The following is a 21156-nucleotide window of genomic DNA, read 5'->3' on the forward strand; positions in this document are numbered from 1 at the left end:
TCAGTTGCAGGGCGAGTTTCGTCATGGCGCCGATGTTGTAGCTTTATCTGACCCTTTGCAAGCCCGCTCTATGCCGACATATTGTGCAGACGAGGGAGAACTGTGACTGGCTTCTTACTGACTTACTGAAACGTCACTTCACGTGCTGAGGAGGATAGCCTCAATGAAACCGTAACTGCATTTGTTTACCTATTTGCCGATATCGGGCAACGCAACGGGTAAGCATTGTTTGCTTATCAAGGATCGACGGTTATAAGCGCGCAGACAACACAATTTTTTTGAAAATCTCTTCACGACCCCTTTAAGAGCTGTTGCCCCTCCAGACGAAATTTGACGCGGAGTCGGCCGCTGCCGACGTGTCCCCGAAGGCAGCCCAGCAGAAGGTCAGACAGACGAGCGCGAGCCGGCGCCCCCGTCATCAACAGCTCCTTCGTCGAACCACGCGACAGGTTCGCGTGCCCCCGCTTTTCATCGGAAGTGGCGTGCAACGTTGGTGGCGTGGGCGGCGGAGGCGGGAGCCAAAGCAACCCTCGAATAAAGGTAGGGGCAAGGAGGGTGTGCGCGGAGGGACTGCGGAGGAGGGACGCCCTCCCCATACCAAAGGGAGAAAGGGCACCGCTCCTTGCGGAGACAAGGCGCCGTCTCGACGTTCTCATTCGTTTTGGAGGCCGCGGGAGAGGCTGCACTCGGGCCGTGTCCGCGCGTGATAATGCGAATCACGACAGCGAACGACACCATCAAAGCTGTCTCATGAGGCGCCTAACAGTCTCGAACTGTGGAATCAATGGACTTAGCTCCACCGTCTGAATGTGCGCCTCCCAGCCCGGATCGAGCAGAACGCCATCGCACTCAGAGGACTTCTGTGGAAGATCCATTTGTTCCAAGCCCCCTCCAGTCCTCCAGCCTGTCCACCCACCTGCGTTGGGGTCTACGCTGGAAAGTCGGTAAGTGCGATTATTTAGGCGAAGCAGCGATTCTGTCTGCTGATTGTCGGAAGCAACGAGCGCCAAGCTGATCGCGTTTGCGAAAGGGCTGGAAAAAATGAGCTGCAGAAGTCGCGTACGCTCAAATGCGGTCGGGACGTACTTTCGTTAAATGACTCTCTATAAATAATATGTAATTGCAGTGAATAAAGTAATATAACATCCCGAGCTTAAGCGCTCCAAATTTATGAGTCCAAACATTTTCAGGACTTATTGCCGGGGCGTTCTTGCACGACAAACACGTCATCTTGTAAAATTAAATACAAGGTTGAGAATAGGTCTCTCAGCGTATTGCTCAAGGAATGTGAACCTGGTATTAACTGGCTCAAGCACGTAGATAGTAGCAGCCGAGAGACCGTCAAGTCACCTCTTTTCCAGCGGAATTATTCAATAGCATTGCGAACATTACCTTCCGCAACTCTTTGGAGCCCTACATAACTCTGCATGTGAACACCGCTTGGGTGCCAACAACGAAACAGAACGTCGTTTTTCAATGGTGGGCCTGATCCGGTTTACAAAACAAATGGTGAAAGGGTAAATAAAAGGGTGAAAGGGATTCAATATTGAAAGGGTAGAGCCAGGGCCGACCTCTGTGAAAAAAAAAAAAGCTTTCCGTTACAGGAGCCAATAAAAACGCACTCTGATTCCTAGAACACCGTAATCATCGTCATCGTGGCTGACGGCCTTGGGACGGGTCTAGGTCTTTTCGGTGCAGGGCGGTTCGGTACGAATTCGAGCGAGCGTTGGAGGCAGCGAAATTCGCGTGCGTTTGTAACATGGGAGCAGCACGCGAGCAAATACAACCTGTTTATTACAACTGTTGTTGCTCGTATTTCTGCGTTATTTTAGGCCAATAAAAATTTATGCGGCATTGAGAAAAAAGGCCTACCTATTTGCGTAACCGTAGCCAGAAAACGTATAGGTTGTTCATTACTTCGTTTCTTTAGCGACAGTATCACCGTGTATTTTCTCTCGTTTTTTTGTCAAAAATCAGCGACAGTAACTTCTTTCACGTTCCAGAAACTACAATAACAGCTGCGTAGTTAAGCGCCACCGCAGTGGCAAAGGAATATGTCTTTCTCGCGTAATGAAGAAATTGAAATATCTTGACATTCGTATTTGTGGGCGTTGCTTTCTCTTGATAACGTAATGCACATACCACGCCACTATCAATTCATTACCGGAGGCACCTGTTATACCTTCCGTCCCGGCCTTATCGTCGTTAGCAGTTACTATGCCGGATTTACTGTGTTTTTGAATTGGAAGTTGAAAAGGTTCTTGTATAATATTCAAAGCTGTCTGCAATGTTCTCTGCATCCTGCATAGATATATTTTTTGCCAGGACTGTTCGCTGGGGATTTTCAGCGTTGTGCCGGAAATTATAGTTATCACAATTTCGTAGGGTTTTATTCCTATCAGTGATATATGGCACCTGCAGCTCCCCACTATCAGTATTTTTTAAAGACGATAGTCTTTCTTGGGCTCATTAAACGCGGAAATTTTGGCCTCCCTGTATGTCTGTTTTTCTGCCTGTCTGTCTGCCCCTCGATTCAGCCGCCCGGCCAAAGTTAATGCAGAGGTTGAACGGTATACGTTGTTACGAATCGGCCAACGCCGCCGTATTTTCCCGCACCACTCCACGGCTGGGCGGCGAAGCCACCACGTGCGCCTTTCTGCCGTCAGGCGCTAGCGTGTCGGTGAATCATACTTTCTTGTCTCGACATGCAGGGCCAGACGCCTCGCTTTGCAAAGCGCCTCCGGCGATTGCCAGCGGCACGCCCAGGCATGCTTCACGGACGTGCGCCCCACAACCGTCAGGTGCCAGCACGTCGGTGAGTCATACATTCACGCCTCGACATGCCCGGCCCAGTCGCCTCGCTTTCAACGCGCTTCAAACTTCGACGGTTGCCGGCCCGGCAAGGCATCTCTCAGCATATTTTCAAGGACACTCTCTCCCCTCTCTCGGACTCAACGTGCGCCGCCGAGGCTACCGATGACTCACGAACTGTGGAAAGAGCGTTGTGTGTGTCTGTGACGTTCGTGGCGTGTTGCTACTTGTTGGCGTTTTGACCGTTGCTGCTTTTGGGTATAAATAGAAGCAGCCCAAGCGCTCTAATTCATTCCTGTTTGAGCAGCGAATCCATGCGGTCGCTCTGCTCGAGTCCTGTATTGTAACCTCGCCCGTCGGGGCATTGTTTTTTTTTTTTTTGGCTTCAGCTCACCTCTCGCTATGAAGTAAACAGTTACGTTAGCCTACGGCTTTTGGACTTCTTCACGGCTGCAACAGCGGCTGGCCGCTCGCATCATACACGCTACCCCTCGTCTGTCGGAGGCCACGGAGATCGGATCGGGTGCCCCCGCCCGGTCGCAACAACTGGTGTCAGCGCTGGGATGACACGGTTGCAACAACGTTTATATACCCAGAGATATTTCTAAACAACTACCGTATTTACTCGCGTAATGTTCGCACCCCTGAAGTTCGTCGTCAGAATATGACTTTTTTTATTTCCCTCGCAATGATCGCACCCTGAACTTGCCGCAGCCATATGTCGTTGTGTGCCAAGTCCAGACGACGATGGTCCTGCGGGGACCAACTTTTTCACACAACTGCGCCAGCCTAGGCAGGAGCTCAAACCCTGTAGGCTAACATTGCGTTTGTTAACTGAAGCAGTGGTAATAATCGATCGCTAGAAAAAAAAAGAAATAAACCAGCTATTCATTTTCTGCCTATTGTTGCGCAACAGACATTTTCGGCAAGACCGCGGGGGGAAAGCGAGGGGATGGCCTGAGGGGGAAACTTCCTAGGACATAACAGCTGCCTAATAGCGCACCACGTGGAAAAGTACACGTGGCCTGTTCAACTCAACGACGAAGCGTACCTTATTGCGTTATGCGGAATGCACCATGCATGAATATGAGCGTTGCGTTATGCATATCCGATGGACGATGCGAGAAAGCAGGCAGGATTCTGCATGCATCGTTGTACAGCAAATAAAGTGCAGCAGTTTTCTTTTCTCTGGCATTTTATTTGTACACTTTTACAGGTATATTGTGGCACACACTTCAAGGGAGACGCACGAAGTTAATGGGCCATGTTTCGAACAACACCCCTAAGGAAGGTCATTGCTTGACGGTTCTTATACGACTCGGCCGAGGCCCTTAGTTGTTCCGCCACCTTACATACTTTTGGGCTGGTTTCTGCCGCTCCCCCATCTCCAGCTGCCCCAAGCGATGGAGCAGTGAGTCTTCTCGGTGCAGAACGTCAAGGAACCGCCAGAGGTTTGGGTGGCAACACTGCACGTGGGCTTGAAACCCGCTGTGCCAAGCCTCTGCGGTGTTAGTAGTCTTGATACCCGCTCTGAGCGCCGTTTGATGATGATGATTCCAGAGCTCGACTGGAAAGAGAGGCAGGCGCCGTCCTCGGCTTGTCGGCCTCCCAATGAAATTGTTTTCGAAATAGTCCATCCCTTGCTGAAGATCTCCACGCACCGTGCCTGAAAGTCTCAAATACGTGGTCCAATTCGGTGGGGGGCGCGATTGCTATAGCTGAGATCATTCGCGCTTGTAGGTTCAGCTCAGGATCGTTCACATACAATCCTTGGAGGCCCTCCTTCTGGGCGTGCCTATACACACTTTGAGACAGGTGAAAAAAACACCCCTTAAAATCCTTGTAGGCCCTCCTGGTCGCGCGTATACACACTTCGAGACAGGTGAACAAAACACCCCTTAACAGTGCAACTCGGGAAAACGCCCCCGAATGCGTTTATGGCGGCCTGCTCAAAGTCGACCACAACTGTGTCAGGCGAGCACAGGCCGTTGCAGTGCCTGTTCAGTGCCTCAAAAGCCTGCGTGTACGTCTGCTCTGTTTTCCTTGTCGTAAGGATATAGGCAGCTGGCAGCACACAGCCATGTACACAACAGTGGATCGTATGCACCTATTTCGGCGCACGTTAAAGATCCCCAGGTGGTCAAAATTAATCCGGAGCCCTCCACTACGGCGCGCCTCATCGCCTGCGTTGCGTCGGCGCGTTAAACCCTACAATCAATCAATCGATCGTATGCACCTGAAAAAAAAAGTTCCGGCGCAACCTTAAAAGTGCCGTCGGCGAACCACTGGCTGCTTGTCTTCAGTATATCCCCCAGCCTCTGCTGCTTATGTGTTTCAAAGCTGTGGAATTGAGGGGATACGGCCCGTTCGTCACATGGCGTTTCGTCATAGGCCGGTTTAGGAGGGTTAGTTTAGTTGTTTAGGAGGGCGTGGAGAGGCCTGTGCTACCTGCACTAGTGTATAACGCCTCGAAGCGCTGCTTTTTTTCTTTGGGGAAAGGGGTGAATGTAGAAGTCGGCGTGACCTGGACTGCTTTGAAGGGCTGATCGGTCAAGGGCATTGAGATTGGTACCTAGCTGGCATGGACAATGGTACTTTAAGTTACAGCTGTAGTCGGGCAGGGTGGTGGAGAGGTCTAGGTGACCACGTCGTGGCGTGACCTGCCCATATGTTTGAACCCTTTAAGCGCAGCTGAAGCTCTGTTCAGGGGGTGGGTTGCCAGGCCCGGGAGTTTTCCCCTTTTCTCCGAAACGTGGAGGGGTCTATTACTGGTTAGGTGCCACAAAAAAGCAGGCATGGCTGCCTGCTCGCAAGCGCACGCTCGGGCTGGTAGGGCATCTTTGAAGGAATAAATGTTTGTTGGCGATTGGTCTGGTTGAAAGGGAAGTATTGAGCTCATCACTCAAGCTCCGCGCGCACTCAAAACACAAAAGAAACGGCAAAACTGTGCCTGCAGGTTCAGGCATAGAAGAGGGTCGCACACAGCACCGACGGCAGCGGATCGTCACAGGAAATGCGAGAAATTAGCCGCGAAGTTGACCAGTGACAGCCGATCGGACAGCCGTGGCCCAAATGTCGTCGTATAGGCCATGCCACGGGTGCATAATGGGGAGAACTGAAGAGAGTGCGGTCGGTTTTTCCACGTCTTTCACAGCGATTTGCGCGCTCACCGCTTCACGTGCACGTGTAATATTTGGCTCAGGTATTCCTGGCAGTGTAATCTAAACGTCGCGCAGGTTTACTTGCAGTGCTGAAAGAGTGTTGCAGGGTCCCTTTAAAGGGACAGGAAGTCTACGGTCAAATCACGTGATCTATAAAAAAGAAGCATCAGGGTACAAAAGCGTGTCATGTGATATAAGTTTGAATCCAATTATAATATTAGCATAATTAGTCAGGTGTGACGGTATATTAACCTAACTTCTTCCGCAAAGAACTCAAGCACACTCGCCAATGGGCCATAGCCAAAAAAATTTTCGGGGGGGGGGGCAGGGGGGTATTATTTGAATTGAGAAGATTTGCCGAAATAAGCACTAAGTCTGGCTCCCGTCGTCCCTGCACTCGCCTATACCTTTCTGTAAAAGGCGACGAATAGCAGGCGGTAACATCACTTTTACGTTCCAAAACAAGCTCCTAATGCGAGTTTTCCGTGTGACGAATATTCCGGCAACAGGAGAATTCCTCGTACGAAATGCCCTATGACGAGTTGGTATTCCTGACCAGTTTACCTGTGACGAGTTTATTCGCGCAAACACATAAACATGTTTTTGCTTGTCTTGCTGGAGCCTTTACGCTGCCAAAAATAACGGGAACCAAAGACAGTCACACGTCATGGTTAAATGAAAAGCAGACGATTGCTGCAGGTTGATTCACCACCGCATGCTGACTAGCCCCTTCGCCACGCCCCATAAAAAGCAAAGGTCAAAACAGGAAGGAGGTGGGAGAGGGGGGGGGACAGGCGGTAGCCAGGATTTTTTTTCGGGGGGGGGGGGGGGGCTAAGGTTGAACCGCCCGCTCGGGGGTTTATAAAGCGCGTTTCAGGTCTCTTATGCTAGTCACGTTGATTATTGTGGTTTTATTTTGCCGTGCGCAGTTGTAAGCTCAAATTTTAAGTTCAAATATCGCGCAGGTGATACTGGACGCAATGCACGCACGGGCACCTCGTCCGTGTGTACTTTGTGTGTACTGTGTGTACTTTGAGGAAAGAATGCCATCCACAACGAATCGGCGTAGGCTTTAAACACACATCTTTATTTCGTTGTTTTTGTGGAAACGAGTGAAGCAAAATAGCAAATATTTTGTGCGTACACGCCTTTTAGGCCCGTACATCAGCATCTACTCCAACGCTAATACAGCATATTGTCCATTGATATCGAGCGCAGGTGCCTCCCTACATGTGGGAGCTAAGAATAATATGCTTAAGAAGGTTTGTGGTACCAACAATAATTTCACGCAAATTTCATCCCGAAACGCGGCCAAATGGCAGCAATAAACCCGCACAACACCACTACCAGCACCAGGTTGCAAGACAGCTAGAAGATTTCTACAGGATTTAAGCACAGCTGTCCCGGCATTTTTATAACATTCATGGCACCGCTTATGTGGAAAAGCCACTAGGGGAAGGTGGCGGGCCAACGGCAAAAATAATGCAGTTTTTAAAAGATAAATAAAAGAATAAATACAATGCTATGAGATGTGTACCGAAAAGATATGACATGCAAGTTAAAAATTGAGGGCGAGATGTGTCCATCAACACCAATTAAGTGTGAGAAAAAACCTCTCACACCTTAAAACAGTTTGTGAAAGAATGTATACCGGGTGCTGTGTCACGGAAAAATACAAAATGCATGTACGAAAATGAAAGCGCAAATAAAGTAATTGAAATAGTTTGTTAGGAAAGGCGATGTCTCTCCGTAGAGAAAATGGCAGCATTTATACAAAAGAATGTGGAAGTGGTGGAATAGAAACAAGTAAAATGAGGCAGAATAAATAAAGCAAATATAGAAAACACGCAATCGAAAATAAAAAAGATCACAAGGCCTAAAGGATTTTCTGGTTTGGGGAATGGCAAGAACTCCGAAAGTTAGTTTTAAAGTATATACAGGTCCCTTGTTCTATTTAACGTATATACAAAGCCATCGTGGTATACAGAGCGGGAAGCTAGAGGACAAAGCCTAACTGTCGGGGAACCCTCGCGAAGCGATCGATGACATCAGAATGGCTGATGTTTACATCCCTGTGAGAGTAGAGAAGAACCAGGCCAACCAGCCTGTCCTCGGACATTTTCGAGCGCAAGCAGGTTTTGAGCCTTCTCAGACTGGAGAATCACCTTTCTGCTGTGGCAGTTGGTGGGAGCGTTCCCAATATTAGCATCAACTTATGGATGTTCGGGCAAAATATGCTGTCGCAGAGAGGAAGAGCACCAAGAGCAGAGCTTGGGCGTAAGCTCGACTCTGTTGCCTCCCACTTCGTCCACCAGAGCCTGAAATCACCCATTGATGCACTCCCATCCACATTTTTGGCGAACACAATTAAGAATCAGTTCCTTTGCTTGCTTGAGGCGGACATCAAGCGCTGGAGTAACTGCTGCGGGGATCAGCACACTAAATCTCCCTATTAACTGCCTGTGCGTCTCAAATCGCTGGTTTAGTTGAGAAAGTATGAAATCAATGAAGGATAGGTAGAGAGACTTGCGGAAGTAGACCGCTTTCCGCGGGAGCATTTCCACGATGTCGTTGGTGGCTGCTAAGACTTGGGTTTACTATCTCCACATTGTGTTGTTCGCCACATTCTCCAGCCTTCGCGAATACCTCCCCAAGGCAAGCCTCGGTATTTACTCGATAACCCTCAATAGTGCGTTGCACAACATCTATGTGTCCAATCGCCATGCACATGTCCGCGTTTTTTGCTTGGAGCCCCCTCGATAATGGGAGAGTCACTGCAAACACTTGCTCTGCGACATGGAGGCTCACAATCAATGACGGCGAAAGCAGTGCACACATCAGGTTGTTCGCCTCTGCTGCGTTCTCAGGGCATCCTGTCGACTTAATTTTTGCTAGCGCCGCAATGACCGAGTCAAACAGACTAACGAAAGACAGAAGTGCATCGTGTTTCTCTATCCAACGGGTCTCACACAAGCCAAGAAGCCGCGTTCGCCTACACCCAGAATGCATCTGAACAATCTGTTTGCTTAGCACGTTTGTTCGGCTTGGGGTCTTTCTAAAGAATTTCGCAGTTTCCTTAACCGTCTCGAAGCAATTCCTAATATCTGCAACAGAACAAGCAGAGCAAAGCACGAGGTTTAAACAGTGGCTTGCACAGTGCGTGTACAGCGCAGTCGGATACTTCTCGCGAACGGCGGTCTGCACCCCGTTTGCTTTCCCGGCCATCGAACTGGCGCCATCGTACCCCTGCCCGCGAAGGTTCATGTGAATACCGATGCTCACCAAAAATTTTACAATTTCTTCTGCGAGTTTCTGGCAGCTTTGGTCATGTATGGGAGCGCAAAGGCCCCCCCCCCCCCCCCCCAAAAAAAAAAAAAAAAAAACTTAACCTGGTTGTTTCCTTTGTCCAGGTAGCGGGCAGATATTGTAAGTTGTTCGATGCTTGCAACATCGGCCGTCTCATCTGCGAGTATGGAGAAGCAACCAGCGTCGTTAATTTTTGAGACGATGTTCTCCCTGATGAGGGTGCCGCAGATCCCAACAACCTCATTCTGAACTTCCGGGCTTTAGTAGGAGGCATTGCTTGAGCAGCTTTCGATATGCTCTTTAAGGCAGGCGTCACCACAACTACTCCGCATGCGTGGCAGGGCTCTATAAAGTTAGTGTAACCCTCGTTTTCTGATGGGACAGTGCTTAGATCTAGTGGCCCGCTGTCATTGTGGCCACGAAGAGACAGGCCTTGCCTTCCACAAAAGATTATTGGGTCGACGATAGGTGCCAGTCGCTTCCCGGTTTCCTTGACCTGAAACTTCCTGGCGTTATCGAGCTGGTCAGCTGCAGTAGGTGCACTACTCGAGAATGCTTTTATGAAGTCATCGGCTGCCGATTGGCTTTCTCGATGGTACCCCGTTTTCTGGTGGGAATCGAATATTTCGAGTGCATGTTTCCAGTCCGTGCAAGGTCTGGACACGAGCGCGCCAGCGGGCGCGTGCTTCCCTTTGCCAACTTCGGGGTTAGAAAAGATTGCACAAACACGGCAAAACGCGCGCTCACACACAGCGGAATAACTCAGCCATGGGTACTTTTCAAGCCACGTCAGTTGAAATTTCCGATTTTGTTTAGAGTCGCAGACGCTGTTGAAAGCGTAGTTTATACCAGGACGCCATGGGGATTTGAGCAGCTGGTGCCTTGTGACGTCGTCAATTTGGGTGCCACTTTCGTAGAGCCCAATGTCGAGCCTGCTGTACTCAGTTTTCCCTTGGTTTTCTGAAATAGTTAATTAACTTGACACCTTTGTATTGCTGGGTTCCAAATAATAAAACTTACTTTGAGGAGGCCTCTGATCTACATGAATGCGTGTACCATCCTGCGCGGGGCGGCCATCCCCTTCTAGTCTTGGTCGCGTTCCTGCATAAGGTATAGGAAGTCATCCAAAAGTTAAATATTGTATGCAGTATTGAAATACAAATGTAGCACAAAATAGTAACGCGAATACTGCGGCCTTCGACGGGGCTCTTGCTTTAGGCACGTTGGAAGTTTGTAGTGAGATTCGATTAAGGGACTATAATGAGGTATCACTATTCTGATTATAAATATTACAGAAGCACGTATTCCTTAGCGGACGCGTGTGCTATAATGGTTCAGCCGAGTACACAGCGCAGGTGGTAAAGATAAGCGATCAAGCATCACTTCACAGTGTTTGAGCTTGTGCACAGGGAACAGAAAAGCATTGCAGTTTTATTCAGTAATTCGGGAAATCAAAGTGACGTTGGTCCTCTCCTTGGTTGAGCGGAAAACAGGGGGATTGGGAAGCTGCGCAAAGCCAGGGGGAGTATCCGACGTGGGTCGATGCTCGAAAAGAGTCGGCGTTTCATTCCCCACTGGGAACCAAGAAACCATTCGTGAAGGCGCTGCACACTTTTCAAACGCTATAAACTACTGCATTTCAGCATGAGGCGAACTTCAGTGGCACGGGTAAGGTTGGCGACGATAGTGATGTTCAAACTGAAGCTTGATTTTAGGCTGCTGAAGATAAGACATGCGGAATCAGCTAATGGCGCGAAATTTACATACCTACAACAGACTTCGCCCAATACTGTTACTGAAGTGATGTTGGCTATTGTTTATGAATTACTCAATGTAGCCTATCAGCGTGAGGATGCCTTGTTAGTAGTCCCTCTTCTTATGTGCCCCTGGTCTCTTTTTGCGCTATGAAGCTTATGGATTACCAATGTACCAGAAAAATCATTTGGCTATTATACTATATGCAGCTGTAGATTAGGCACGCTCGCATCAGGGCGAGAGTGATGGCGCTAATCAGAAAGCCGTAGTCTGTGGCGCATTTTAGCCGACATTCATTTGTCACGCAGGACATGCATTGACAAAACGATAGTCTTTCGCCGGAAGCCTTCACAACAGCACTAAACAAGTTATGCATGTGTCGTTATTCTATCAATAGACTAAGTCAGCATACATAACTCAATAGTTACACATACAAATTCGCTCCTCTTCCATTGTCACAGTAGTGGAAGGGCTCCAAATTTTGCGACTCTTCATGTACTGATAGTAACGCTGTTCTGGTAAATTCTTAAAAACCATCTCTGACTTCGTAACTACAAAAACATTTAGGCATTTACATAATCAGTTTTAATGGTTTCTTCCCCGGAAGTTACCTATTCGCCAGATGACGGGCGTTTGTTTCAACAATTGTGCAGCAGGAAAAGCGGAGTATTCAGTAATCGTGATAGTCACGGCGACTGCATATCTATTTCATCTCTTTTGGTTATCAAGCGCAGTTAGGGTTACCAAACATCTTTCCCTAGTCCTATAGTTTTTGAAGTACAGAAACCTACGTGAATATTGGTGATCTGCAGCAAAGAGTCAAATCTCGATATAACGAATCCCGTTGGGCCACCAAAAACTGTTGTTTCGAAATGTCGTTGTAATGAAAAACTGGCGATTATAAGCCAGTGCTCAAGGGGTCGCGGGTTCGATTCCCGGCCGCGGCAGCCGCTTTTCAGATGCAGGCGAAAAGCAGAAACGCCCGTGTGTACGAGGTTTCAGCGCACGTTGAAGATCCCCAGGTGGTCAAAATTAATCCGGAGCCCTCCACTACGGCGCGCCTCACCGCCTGCGTTGCGTCGGCGCGTTAAACCGTACAGTCAATCGATCAAATAAACCTAGGAATGAAAATGACATACGTTAGCAGTAGACGCGTGTGCAGACAGTAAACTCCCAAATTAAAATGTTGCGACTTCAAAGCTACTTCGTTTGAAGACATCAGTTATTTTCTCGCGCGTGCAGCACGCGCGACCCATTAGGATTTCATCTACATATTCCACCTTGAGCAATACCTCATCGGGTACGTCATTACACCGAGCAATGAAAGTGCGGAATTTGTTCATGTGCACTTAGATATCAATGTTCGACACGATGTTATTTTCTGCGTTGGGTGAACTACTGTCGCCTTCCTTCGCGTTGTCATCGTCGCTAGTTGCGTTAATCTTTCGATCACACATTATACTCGGTTACAACTCAAGAACGGCACCACCTCATGTAGTGTATCACTCCGCCAAAGCGCCGGACTCGTGACGTTAGTGCGCGCGCGTTTTGAAAGAATTTGTTATGAATGCGTGATATCGTCTGCCTTGTCTCACGCAGTTTGTTTGTCGTCACTGGAGTCGTTTATAAGCATATTAAGTCCAACAAATCACGGGAACGGCTCACGCCATGTTCAAAATATTCCCAGTAACGCCCTACTTGCGCCGGGCGGAGAAACATCCGGCTACGGTGATAAGTCACAGCGGCAACTTCCGGTGCCGTTCTTAAGTTGTAACCGAGTATAGCTTAACAGAAAAATCAGGTACTACAAAGAAATACCTGCCCGCGCACGAGATTAGCGTCAAGAAAGACCGACCGGTGACCGTCACCCAACACAAGAGAGAAAACAGGCAAACGCGGCTAGGCCTGGTAGGCTGCTGCACATTAAACCACAGTTGTGTCGCGGCGCTATCTGGTGGCACTGGTCATGGTGGTCATAGAGTTAATACTACTGACTCTAGAGGAAAAGCTGCCCGGCCAGCCCGTGCATTGAAACCGTGCTACACCCGGGCGCAGACATGATGCCACCCTCACAGCGTTGCCCGCTGTCTTTTTGCCTACCAGAGTTGGCGGAAGTAGTGGGTATTCACCTAGTAACCAACGCATTCCATCATGGCAGCCACCGTTGCTGTGAGTGCGCCGTCAAAACTTTGATGTGCAGAAACGTTGTGTGAAGTTTTCCTGTGGTAGGTAGCGAACTTTTGTGCCATGCTGCTGCGTTAGATGCAGTTTTGCATTCTCCGCAACTGAGAGGGGTAGCGCGTAGATTAGCGGGTACTTCGTACGCTCGGAGAGGTAGCTTCGTCGCTTCCAAGTTGAGCGGACGTGTCTTTTCGTGCTCCTGTGCTTCGGAGGGGGTTCATTTCGGCGGCCCGTTGCAAGCGCGGGCTGTTGGTGGTGGCCCGGCTTTCCCTGTGCTGGTGTGGGCGGTCGAGTGCCAGCTCCCGCCCCCCCCCCCCCCCCCCCCCCCCCTGTACCCGTCTGTCGGCCGCACTCCTATCCAGCGAACTCCAAAGCGGTCGGGACCGCCGCAGACTTCGCTCTTCGTCGCACCAAGCTCTCCTCCGCGCTTCACCGTTCCCTTCGAGGTTTCTCGTCTCCCGTACGCAGCATCACGCCAGCCAACAGTGTTCGTGGTGTGTTGTGTGCGACGGAATCGACCACGGTGGAACTACTCTTTTCTACTCTTTCCTCCTCACCTTTCTAATCTTTACTTTTCTTTCTCCTATCCTATTTCCCCTACTATTCCCGCTTCCGGACTGTGTTAAGTGCAGGTAAGCTCCCATGAAAGCTTAATAATATCCCTAGTACATTTTCCTTCTTCCTTTAAAAAGAAATTACTTTCCCTTGATTGCTTTTTTCCCCTGATTTTTTTCCCGTATTCGCGCATGCGCTGTTTCTGTATATATCATCTTGTGTGTGGTAAAAGAGTTCAGTTGCTATGCAGCGCTAGTCCTGTGTAGTCTTTTCTTGGTTGTCCCGTCTGTACAGCGCTAATTTAACATGTTTCACACGCCTACCCCCCCCCCCCCCTGTATGAGTCAGCTGATAATTTATTGAGGTGCTCTTTTCAACTACTTGCTTTTCTAGCGAATGGAAGTTCGAACTGGACAACGCTTCCAAGAAATGCATGTAAATGGAAATCGTATTTGTGACTGCACTTTATGCTAAACAAACACGCTTTCTGTGCTTGTGCCTGTCTACGAGGCCCCTGCAGCACGTGTGCCAACTTTTTTCTCCAGTTGAAATGCTTTTAGGTAGTGGCTCTTGCATTAGCTTAGATTCAATAACCGTGAAATACCCAAGCCTAATATTACTATATTATGGGCATCATGAAACTCACTCAAGAGATTTTCCCTTTCCCGAAACACAATTAAGCTTCCATGTTGCGCCAAATATTTTCCCAAATATATTCCGATAATAATTGGCAGGGAGCAGCTTGAACGACGTTTTTTAGAATTTCTTAGAATGACGCCCGTTCGCTTTTCTGAATTAAAAGCCAAGCCGATGCACTGCATCCAAGAGTAACGCATTTTTTTATTAGGTGGGGTTTTGAAACAAATCATACGCGAACAGTGGTGATACAAAAGTTGCTTCTTTGTGTTACTTTATTAAGTTATTACTCTGATCAAGTTCATGCTCAAACAGTACATCACTCTTCGGCTGCGAGAGCAAGCCAAAAGAATTACAGAAAAGGCAAGGTGCGCATAGGTGCGAGCAATGCTCACGAAACAAATTTTATTTCACCACCAGTGATCACAGGCGGCCTTCACTTCACTACGCTTCTTTAAAGTGAAGTGAAGGCCGCCTGTGATCACTGGTGGTGAAATAAAATTTGTTTCGTGAGCATTGCTCGCACGTATGCGCCCCTTGCCTTTTCTGTAATTCTTTTGGCTTGCTCTCGCAGCCGAAGAGTGATGTACTGTTTGAGCATGAACTTGATCAGAGTAATAACGTGAACAGGATTTTCCCTGTAGTGCTCTGCTTGTTCCAACGACTTTGCATGCCTTGAACAAAACTGCCGAAAGGACGACAGAACAAGGCTGTCAACATTCGTCCTTTTTTCTTTGCCTGAGTTGCAACGCAGAATGTGTTCTGCCGTATGGAGCACATGATGCACAAGGGGTGATAGCATTATGAGGCCCCCATTATTTCTTATGAAGATCAGAATGCTGGTGACCTTATGCTCAATGAGCATTTCTGTGCAAGAAGTACAGCTTATGCGCTTGCACACAGCTCTTACAATAAACCCTCCAATGTACTGCACAATTTCGCTGCTGAAATTGCTAATACCATAGCCGAGGCTTGTGTAATCATGGTCGGCTACAGCATTAGCAGCAGCCAGCTGTGGTGACTGAGCTCCTTCGGGGTCATCCTCGTTGCTGTGAGCACGTTGAAGTGGAAGTGTGGAAATCCCACCAAGGTCTGGCATGACGTTGCCTGTTGCCGCCGGCTTGATGTCAGCATGAAGGAGGAGGCTGCGGTACGCGTAGCGGAACTGCAGGGCCGATGGGTTGTTATTCCATCCTCCTCTCTGACGGATGCAACTGAAAAACATTTCCAGGTGGTCTTGGCTGAGCCGGTATGTGCAGAGGTAACTGTTGGAAAAAAAGCAGAGTTTAATGCATTGCTGGATTCCGAAATGACTGCAATCAGGAATACACAGTAAGTTTCTCTACACAGTACAATGCTGAATGATAATAGTCTTATGTAAAGCAATTTGGCTAATATGCTATTTCTTGTACTGTTGAACTAAAAGCTACACTGCTAACGCTTGCACAAGGGTGATAAAAAAATTATGATGCTTTGGTTTTATATATTGTATTGTGGAACAGAAACTATAGACGTGCAATATTTTTCATTATGATCCCTTTACGTTTTATTTCACCTTTTTCAGCATCTAACAGGCATGCATTTCCATTCAAACAAATGCTGTCCTCACACAATCCTCATCAAGGCTTCCTTAAATCGCAGCCGGCTATGTTAGGCCAGTCTACAAAAACTGGCCCTTGTGGGTTGCAGGTGTTGACGCTTGCATGTGTCTACACATGCAAGCAACTACACAGAAATACAGGTACCACGAGAAACCCAACTCGTGTTTTTAGGTTGTGTTAGGTTAAGCATTAAGTGTTAAGGTTAAGTGTCAGGTTGAGTTTAAGGTTAAGCATTTAAAAGGCAGTGCCATTGTAATGAAAGGCAAGGGGCAATGTTAAAAAAGTAAGGCTTGTGTGTTTCTTTAGTAGTAAAACATAAAGGCATGATAATTTTTCCATTAGTCTCAATTACGGGAATAGTATGGGTTTACCTTTTTGGATTATTGGTATGGAACATGAGATTAATTTTCCAAAATACGACTGAGGTCAGGCTAGCATGGTAGCTTTTGTTGTACTGCTTGCAAGGAAGGTTAATTCTACCTTATAGCACCGTTACTGAGTGAGGATCATTGTGGGCGACGCCTGGTACAGTTATGTTCTAAAGCATTGGATGCAGTTGATAAGTTCTGAAATTTAATTTAAATCACATAAATCTTGTAATGCACTAAGCTTACACTTCAAGTTAAAATTGTTAACTCAGCATCACTGTGTACATTTAGCAGATATAATTTTTGTCAAAAGCAAATTTGTTTCTGATGCACTAAAACGTGCAACCAGCAGTAAACGGGAAGCTATGGGCATACCTGCACAAATCCGACTTCAATAGCCTGTCTGCAAGTTCAGCTACACTCTTCAGAGAGAAAGCAAGGCTGATTACAGACATTCTCCTCCCAGAGATGCAGACCAAGTCGCCACTTGGGAGGCGCAACATCATCAGCTTAGCCGACATCTCCAGCATGGTTTCCTTCTGTCTTTGGAAGGATGCAGGTCAAAGCGGAGCCTTTAGGTCCATTGATGTGGGGTTCTGGGAGTTCAGCAAGTCAAACGACCTGGAAAAAAATGCAATAGATTTTAAGTTGTATGTAAAGTTCACTTGAACTACAACGTACCGATCAACATCGGCGATGAACATGGCTGTTCCTGCACAACCCTCAAATTGCCTAAGCTCCAACCGTCGTGCCAGGTCGAGACTTTTGCTCACAGATGAGCTGAGCGTCTGCGCGGCAAGCTTGACCTTCATGATTTTCCGGTGATACTCAACATGGCCCCTTCTGAGCTTGTTTGCAGCACGAAGCCCTTCAGCCTCTTGGAGGTCTTGCAACCTCTCGATGTAGGCCCACTGAATGGCCTGTAAAATAAGATGTGGTGAGACACCGTGAAGCTATCAAAAATACACAAGTTACTTACTACGTAATACCTGCTGCGTAGGACTTTTTTGTCTCCAAGGAGATTGCGTAGCAGCTTCAAGCCATGAGCAGCATCAAAGATCAAGGAAATTCTTTGTGCTGGCTTGTCTGGATGAGCAAATGAAGTCTGGAAGGAGTCGCTATTGCTTTCATGGATGCGACACCCAAGCAGCTTGCCCATGGAAACATTTGCAGCAAGTGCATCACACACAACAGCGACAACATTCGCTGAACATTCAGTAAGTTGTGCAATGGCTTCGTGAAGAATGTTCTGTAGTGCTTCACCCCTGAGTCCATTGTTCAGAAAGTATGCAAAAGGTACCTTCCATCGGGCCGCCACACCAACAGCCATGAGCACAAGTGCGTCACCAGCTAGCCCAGTTTCATCTGTGTCCAGAGTACTCTGGCCATTTCCGAGATCCACGTACCCAATGAGTCGTCCACTTTTAAATGCAGAGCATTTCTTTAACTCACGATGTAACCCGGCGTTGTCGGCGTTGGCATGCCTCGGCGTCCGCAACAGCCGTTCCAGGTGCGCCCTCTCCCCCACTCCTCCTCGCCTGCTCTCCGCTGCTCCTCGCGTGTTCTCTTGCGTTCGTCGGCGGTCGCAGTTGATAAGCGCCCTCTCCCCCACTCCTCCTCGCCTGCTCTCCGCTGCTCCTCGCGTGTTCTCTTGCGCTCGTCGGCGGTCGCAGTTGATAAGCGATGGAAGCAAGACCTTCAACTAGTACCTCGACGCAATCCAACATCAGCGCCGAAGCACCAGTTCAAGACGTCGTACCATCGTCTTCGTCGACGGCGGCAGAAGACAAGGCGGCGAGGCGGCGGGCTCGCGACGCCGAGCGCAAACGTCGTAAGCGCGCTGCCGACGCCGAACTTCGTGCACGCGAAACCGCGGCCAGGCGTCAACGTCGACAAGCGGATCGCGAGCAGCGTGCACGAGAAGCAGCGGCCAGGCGTCAGCGTCGAGAAGCGGACCCTTCGAGTCGAGAGCAAGTCACAGCTTCGAAACGTCAGCGTCGGGCCGCGGACCCGGCTGTACGGCAACGAGAGGCGGCGGCGAGCAAGCGTCGTCGTCTGGAACCCGCCGTCGCGGAAGCCGTGGGCAACGTCAACGGGACTTTGGGGGTGCCGACGCGCGCTTCAACCCCACTATGCTCTGCATTTACACGTGTCCCTCGCGCGGGGGCATGCGCCGGAGGATTTTTTTGTATCAAGATCGCACTTTTTGCGTATGCTCATGCCGTCCAGCATGATGCAGCAGAGCTTCTCCCGTTCGCTTTTTCCCTCAAGGGTCTTTTTGATGTGGTCAAGGGCTTCTTTCGTGAATCCTGGCCAGGCATCAATAATTTTGAGCCAGGTGCGTATTGTTTGCTTGCTAGGCATGGGAAAAATACTAGAAACATACGTATATGCCCTGGGAGAATGGTAGTAAAGCGTGGAGGCAAACTTCCTGAATTTTTCGCTGTAGCGCCGTCGAGCTGGTGCTTTTCTGATGTTCGAGCCCCAGTTCTGTATGAGTTCATTAGGGAGCTCACCGAAGCCTTCCAAGGCCTGCTCTCCATCGGGAGAGATGAGCTGCTGTTTTTTTCATTTCCTTAAGAAGAGCTGTTAAGGTAATCAGCTTTTGCTTCTTCTCCTTCAGCCGCTTTCTTGTATAATAGAGCTTTTTCTTCATGACTCCAAGCTTCTTGCTCGTTTCCCGGAGCCTTGATTTGGGTGTCTGGGTGGAATGGTATTTGTGGTCAAGGGCAGACGGTGGCTTTTTACTTGATTTGCCTGGAGAGGATGCTACCTGTCATAAAAAACAGTAGCTTAACTTTGCAAAATTGGTTTCATTGTGGTTCACAACATACCTGAGCGGGAGTCTTGGGTGTTGCTCCACCTGAGGCACCCATGCAAGGGCTGTTTAGTTGACCTGGAGTGGAGTGTCGAGGCGTGGATGACTCCTGAGAGAGAAATAGGTAACCTGATGCTTTGGCATTCTCACTTAAAACACTGATCATGAACATTTGTGTTGAGTCTCGTGAAGAGTAGGCAGTCCTACACGACCAGTTGACCTTTGTGTAGTCGTGCCATTAGACAGTGTGTCAATTAACCAAGGGCAGCGTTCATTTCATTCACTATACACTACCTGCAAGCTCTTGCGTGGTGTTTTGGTTGGTGTAGGTCCTTCTGCAGCACTGGTGGGCCCACTTGTTGGTGTGTCCTGAGTCAGAGAGTCGGCGAGCTTAGTCTCTAGTGGCTAGGACACTTGTGTCTGCAGTCGATTCACTTTACCTGCGGGCGTTTGCGTAGTTTTCGCAGTGATGTGCACGGTTCTGCACAGCTTCCTGACCTAGGTGAAGGTGTACGAATGGGAATTTCCTGCAATACAAATTTTTAAAGCTTCGGGCTCACAATAACCAATTTAACCTACCTCCTGGCCTTTGCGTGGGGTCCTTCGGGATATAGCCTGTTCTGCAGTGTGGCCAGAGAGAAGCACAGGCCTGGGCCTCTGCGCTTCCTGCAACAAAAAAATATTCCAGGTCAGGCACAGGCATGAATTAGTGATTCCACCTACCTCCAAGCGTTTGCATGGGATAGTGCATGGAGTCCTTCGGGGTGTAGCTTGTTCCACAGTGTGGCCAGAGGGAAGCACAGGCATGGGGCTCTGCATTTCCTGCAGCAACACAATTTAAGCTTGAGCACAGGCATGAATTAGTCATTTCGCCTACCTCCGGGCGTTTGCGTGGGGTCCTGCGTGGCGTGGCCTGTTGTGAGGTGTGGCCAGAGTGAAGCACAGGTATTTCCTATAACATAGTCACTTAGCTGGGCACCTTTAATCTTGCTTATTGTTCCTTACCCGCTGGGCCTTGTGTGGGGTTTTAATTGGCACAGATGGCTCTCAATGGCTCGAGGTAGCTGCTGCAGGCTCCTACGATAAAATTGGTGAACTCATTTGCATTAAGGAATACTGTCTGCGATGGTAGAAAATTTAATGATAGCCGCAAAGGTTTTTGTGCCAAAAATTTATTTTAATACTGGCCTCTGTCCTCTTTTCCTGTAGGAAAATTGTTGGCACTGCATCTGGTTTCAGAGTTCGCTTGGTGTGGCCTTCGTAGTAGCAGGATGGTGCAAAATGTTTGGAACAGATCCTCGGGTGTACTTTCACTGGAGTCGTTGACATGCCAATAGCACTGATCCACCTCTTAAGCAGTGACTCATTGCTATAAGGAAAGCTGAAAATTGTTGATGGGTGAAGTATTCTATTAATATGGAATGCTTGGTGCCATCAAATAGATGTTTAGTGTACACCAACAAGCTCCATTCAACTACCCAATGTGAACCCCCCACTTTTCACTTTACGAAATAATTTAGCAGGCAACTGTGCACGTGCACATGGAAATGATTTAGAACAACTGAGCACTAGTGCGGTCTCCTTGTCCCATATAGGGACTGTGACATTAGTGCTGAATTTTTTAATATGCATGCAAAGGCATGCGGTTATTTCTACGAAGTCTAAGCATTGATCAATTTTATCCCAAGAGAAATAAATTCTGGTTGGTGAAAGCTGGTTTATGGACAAATTCCCAACTGGGCGCTGCTAGTCTCAGCTGAGACCAAACCAGCTGGCACCAGCTACCATTATTTCTAGGTCTGCGGCACAAACATCTAGCGGAAAGGTTTCTTTTTTACTTGGTAGGGCGCGCAAAAGTAAATTTTGTCTTTTATTATATATTTATCAATTCAACCTCTCACCGTTTTTTGCTCAGTCTGGTATATCACTAAGCTCAGTCCAGAGACTCGAACTGAGTGATATGC

General features: G+C 48.4%; 1 pseudogene; it reads right to left on the reverse strand.

The window, feature by feature from the left end:
* Positions 1-4065: 4065 nt before the first annotated feature.
* LOC144155061 (uncharacterized) lies at positions 4066-19250 on the reverse strand (annotated as a pseudogene).
* Positions 19251-21156: the final 1906 nt, after the last annotated feature.

Source organism: Haemaphysalis longicornis, unplaced genomic scaffold (genome assembly GCF_048455015.1).
Source record: "Haemaphysalis longicornis isolate Haplotype H1 unplaced genomic scaffold, Haemaphysalis longicornis Haplotype H1 scaffold_1, whole genome shotgun sequence".
In the NCBI taxonomy this organism is placed as follows: Eukaryota; Metazoa; Arthropoda; class Arachnida; order Ixodida; family Ixodidae; genus Haemaphysalis; species Haemaphysalis longicornis.